Genomic DNA, 5,156 nt, shown 5'->3' with positions numbered 1-5,156 from the left:
GCCAAGATTCTCATTGTCAAACGCTCCTCTAGCAATCGTTCCTCATAGTGACTGTATTAGTCAGGATTTTCCAGAGAAACAGAAAACAGAGCAAATAGGAGATATGTGTAGCGAGAGAGAGCGAGAGAGGGAAAGAGGGAGATTTATTGTAGGAATTGGCTCGCGTAGCTGCGGAGGCTGAGAAGTCCCCTGGTCTGCGGTCTGCCAGCTGGAGAAGGAAAGCTCGTGGTGTAACTCAGTCGAGTCCGAAGGTCTGAGAGCTGAAGGTGTGACCCCCAGGCCCGGGTCAGAGGCCTGAGAACCAGGCAGCTGCTGGTGTAGGTCCCGACAGCGACCCAAGGCCCAGGAGCTCCAATGTCCACAGGCAGCAGAAGACGGATGTCCCAGCACAGAAGAGAGAGAAATCACCCCTCCTTTGCCTTTCTGGTCCATTTGGGCCCCCAGTGGACTTGATGGTGGCCCACCCACTCAGTCCACTGAATCCAATGCTCATCTCTTCCAGAAACACCCAGAAATACTGTTTCGCCCACTCTCTGGGCATCCCTTCACCTAGTTGAGTGGATACATAGATTAACCGTCATAGTGACTGTCGCAACATCCCATTCTAACTGCATCAGGGCTCATTTTAAGCGTCTTGGCCAAGTCAGAAACATGGCCGCCTGCGTCCAGCCTCAGCCTGTTCAGAGGTTGGAGTGGCCACAAGCTGAGAGATGGCAGAGGTCGTACAGGCCAAGGCGGCCGTAATGAAGGGCTTGGGACACACCCTGAAACTGTGTCGTTGCACCGGCTCGCACCAGCCCACCAGCCACCATGGCCCAGTTAGTGCCTGAAAAGGCAGCTCCCTCCTCCCCGGGGTGCCAGCTTGAATCTGGGCTGGGGCTAAACGTCTTCCGCGTTTTAAGCTGTTATGTTCATTTTAAACGTATTATAAAGCATTATGGACGGAGAATCCCACATTGTTATTGAAAGCTTTCTTGCTAAAGCAGGGTTAGTCACAAATTACTGATGATTCAAATAGTAGAATCCATTTAAATGACAGCTTCCCAGGGCAAATCGCCCAGGTTAAAAGTGAGGGAAATGACTCCCTTCTGATGAGGAAGAATAATCTTAACATGGAAATCACTGGATTTCCAGATAGCACATATCGGTATAGATGGTGGGGTTGTGTTTCCCTTTTTTTTATCAGCACATAAAATAAGAAGTTTCAAGAACACTTGGTTGTCAGAGAGATGGCGGGGAATTCCACGAGGGTGACACGACGCCCTGTATTTGGAATAAGTCAGGGGACCTTCCCAGCTAAACAAAGTCCCAAGACTGGCAGGAAACTGTTTGCAAAGGTTTTTGCCACAGAAAGCCACAGTGGGGCCCATATGAAGAAAACTTTGAAGTAATTTAGACAGTTGCATCCTCTTCGTGTCAATAAGAGATAAATGAAGCTGTGATCGATAGTGGTTAGTGGCTTCCTTCCTTCCTTCTTCCCTCCCTCCCTCCCTCTCTCTCTCTCTCTCTCTCTCTCTCTCTCTCTCTCTCCCCCTTTCTTTCTCTCTGTGTGTCTCTCTCTCTCTCTTTCTTTCTTTCCCCCACCCCCAGCTCCTGGTAACCACCATTCTACTCTGGTTTTATGAGTTCAACTTTTTTCTTGATCCCACATTTAAATGAGATGATACAGCATTTGTCTTTCTGTGTCTGGGTTATTTCACTTAGCAAAATGTCCTCCAGGTTTATCCATGTTGTCACAAACGGCAGGATTTTCTTCTTTTTTTGGCTAAATAATATTCCATTTTGTGTGTGTGTGTGTATGTACACACGTACATTTTCTTTATCCATTCATCCATTGATGGACAGTTGTTTCCATCATCTTAGATCCGGCGAACAACGCTGCCATAAACATGGGAACACAGACAGCTCTTCAAGGTATTGATTTCATTTCCTTTGGATATATACCCAGAAGTGGAATTGCTGGATGGTTCTATTTTCAGTTTCTTGTGGACCCTGCATGCTGTCTTCCACAGTGACTACTAATTCACATCCCCAGCAACAGTGCACAAGGGTTCCTTTTTCTCTACATCCCTTTTCAGAAGAGGGACTAGTGCAGGGGAGCAGAAGAGCTTTCGGGCAAACAGAGTGAGAAAATGTCAGAGAATGTGTGTGGAGGCTGGGAGGTCAGGAGGGGGTCAAGGCTGATTCCGAGAACCAACAGCCAGAGCTCGCCACCATCCTCTGCCAGCGCCCCTCCCACGTTCCACTGCCTCCCGGCTCCTGGTCCCCCGCCTTGAGCTGCCCAAACCAGATCTGTTCTTACAAAGCTTCAGATGCTCACAGGTCCCCGTAAACAGTGGGGCCTGTCTTGGTGTCTGGGGAGTGGTTGAAACTTTACTGATTTTATTTTTTTCATCTGGAATATCATTATGCAATCCTTACAGACAACAGTCTGATTTTCTTTTCATAGTTGAGACCATATCTGTAACAATGTAGCTAAATATATCTCCTCAGCCCTTTATCTCTTAGGAGGCACTGTACCAATGGCAGGATTTGAATCAACCCTGAAGGGAATGATTAAGGTTTACAGACAATTGTGCTATCAGTTGGAATACGTTATCACATATTAGTTGCATCTGTAAAGGTCACCCTAGGAATACTCGGGCTTCTCCCCCTTTGAATTAAAACTTGGAAAGAAGAGAACAATTAAACTATAGTGAGGAGGGAAGTCTGCGAAGTCCCAGTGTCAGTACTTGGTTTTAAGTTCTGAAGAGAAATTACAAAGCGGAGCATTACATCGGAGGTTAGGAGGAGCAGAGAGGATGCTTGGGGGAAGGAAACCGGTGTATAAAATTAATTTTAACCATTCTTTTTGGAGGGGGATCACCATTGAATTCTTTGAGGAGCTGATGAAGACTTTGGACTCTTACCCAGACAGATTGACATAAGCACATCATACAAATTCCACACACATCCTCGCAGGGCGCTCGTTCTCCCCGAAGCCCACCCGCAATTCGTGGGGTTGATCCAAGGAGGCCCGTTAATGCCCTCTGGGTCATGACAGGCTCAGAGAACACAAGAAACCCCAGCTCCACCGGAACTGATGGCTGAGACAGGAGAGGGGAAGAGGCTGGACAGCTAAGCAGAGAGACCGGGTGGAGGTTTGTGGCGGGTGGGAGGCACACTGCAGACCAGGGATGCTGGGTCTTGGACAGGTCACCTTTCTGGGCTTAAGTGGTCTCATCTGCATGAGAACAAAGTGAGATAACATAAGAGAAGGTGTTTTGTAAACTTCTTCCAGGTTACGGAAGCTAAAATGGAGGTTTAGGAAGATTAACCAGGTTAGAGTATACTGGGTATATTCACTCACAGCCCTTGACTGTGGAGCAGGGAATATCTGATGTGCGTTGAGACTCTTAGGGCAAGAGGAGGAGAGAATTCATGGATCCGTCACAGAGTAAACTAGGTGGAATGAACTTAATCACTTTTGAAATGAGGGGCAATACTCTTAATAGATGATTACCTCTTAGTGTGAATGGAACGGTCTGGAGTGAGATCAGGAGGAAGATGAGAAATGTTCAGCCTGAAAGCCCCTGCATTCTTCTATAGGTCTTTCTTCCAAAACCAGATGGTACATGAGTTAGATGCTCTGTGAGTTATAGAATATTAAATTTTATAACCAAATCAAATTGATGTCTTATGCCTGGAACCAATGCACTATTGAATCTACGGGGAACCGCTTAGATTATCTTAAGTATTGATTCATGAAAAAGGTTTTGGCAAATGGTCTCGGGCAAGGAATCAAGCCAGAAACAGCATTTGTCAGACCAGATGGGTCGACTCACCCTTCGGACTAAAACATTAGCCTCCTTTTGTGAAAACTGCCTAGTGGCCTATTAAATTGGTTCTATCATATATCAATGGACGCGTCTTGATTATCCAATGTATAGGAGCTTCTGGGACACTTCTGTGTGGTGCTAAATGTTATCTATGAAGATGGTCTTTTAGAGAAACTTAATAAAAACCCATTTGGGCACCCAAAGGTCAGCTGTTCGGAAGAAGAGATGGGAAATTGGCCCATACCCACTGTGGGAGAAAAAAGACGTTATTAGAGGTTGAAAGTCTACTACATGCAAGAGACAAATGAAGCATCTGCTCTACAGGATAGAAAATGAGAGACCGTCCCTTGTTTGGGGGCCACAGCAGAAGCTTGGTGTCTCGATGACAAAGGGTAACCCCCTAAATGGTTATTTGATTCGAAACTGTGTAGGTGGCTCTTCCCCCAACTTTCCCCTGGGTCTTATGCTCAAAGTTCAGCCCTTCCTACCTTCCTACCTGAGCAGCAATTCTACCCCCCAGTCCTGCCATCAGGACACTGTTGTATCACCCTGTTCCTCGGTCCCTCATCTCCAGATGACGTTAATTGTTTAGGGTCTACCTCCTTCCCCCCGTGGGACAGGGCATCCTATCTGTCTTGCTCCTGGCTGTGTCCTCAGCCCCCAGCACACGTCACCCAGATTTGTCAAACAGATGAATTTGTGGAGTCTCTGAAACATTGAAACAAACTCTGACTTGCTTACCAGTTTGTAGAGTCCCGGACCTTTTATGCTGTTCGGACAAGGCTTTCAGATTCTATACCTGCAGGGTCTCTCCGTTCCTGGCGCTGCTGTCCTCACGTTTGGACCATTGCAACAACCTCTGAAAAGTTCTGCCTGCCTTTGGTGTCCGCCCGCTCCAAGTCTGTGAACTCCTGCTGGGTCCATTTCCTACTTCCTAGAAAACAGCCATCGGTCTGACGTTCAAGCTCCCTCACATCTGTCCCTGTTTCCCATCTTCTTCCTTACGGACCTTTGACTCAGTCGAGTCAAAATACTCCACCTGTTTCCCTACAGAGCCTGCTGTTTCCTGCCTCCAAGCCCCTGCCCACGTGGTTCCCTTTACCTGCCTGAAGATAAGCCAGCTTCTAAGACGCAACTCAAATACTTTCTCCTCCAAAAAGCTTTTCCTGATTTCATTCAACTGAACGTAACTCCTGCTCCTTTTAACTTTTCTAACACTTTTTTTGTTCCTCTCTTAAAGTATGAGCCACTTTACATAAACGTCTGGCCTCTTGCACTGGACGGTGAAGGAGTCGAGGGTGGAGACTAACCCTTACTCATCCTTGCCTTCCGCAGAGC

General features: G+C 47.1%; 1 long non-coding RNA gene across 1 annotated transcript; it reads right to left on the bottom strand.

The window, feature by feature from the left end:
• Positions 1-2,738: 2,738 nt before the first annotated feature.
• LOC117197101 (uncharacterized) lies at positions 2,739-5,156 on the bottom strand. The gene is made up of 3 exons (XR_004477602.2): positions 4,560-5,156; positions 3,503-3,628; positions 2,739-3,223 (listed from the first exon to the last, which is right to left on the bottom strand). It is a non-coding gene; the product is annotated as an uncharacterized LOC117197101 (long non-coding RNA).

This window comes from Orcinus orca, chromosome 10, assembly GCF_937001465.1.
Source record: "Orcinus orca chromosome 10, mOrcOrc1.1, whole genome shotgun sequence".
NCBI classification, from domain to species: Eukaryota; Metazoa; Chordata; class Mammalia; order Artiodactyla; family Delphinidae; genus Orcinus; species Orcinus orca.
Note: the sequence above shows the minus strand (reverse complement) of the source record. Positions and strands in the feature narration are given on the sequence as shown.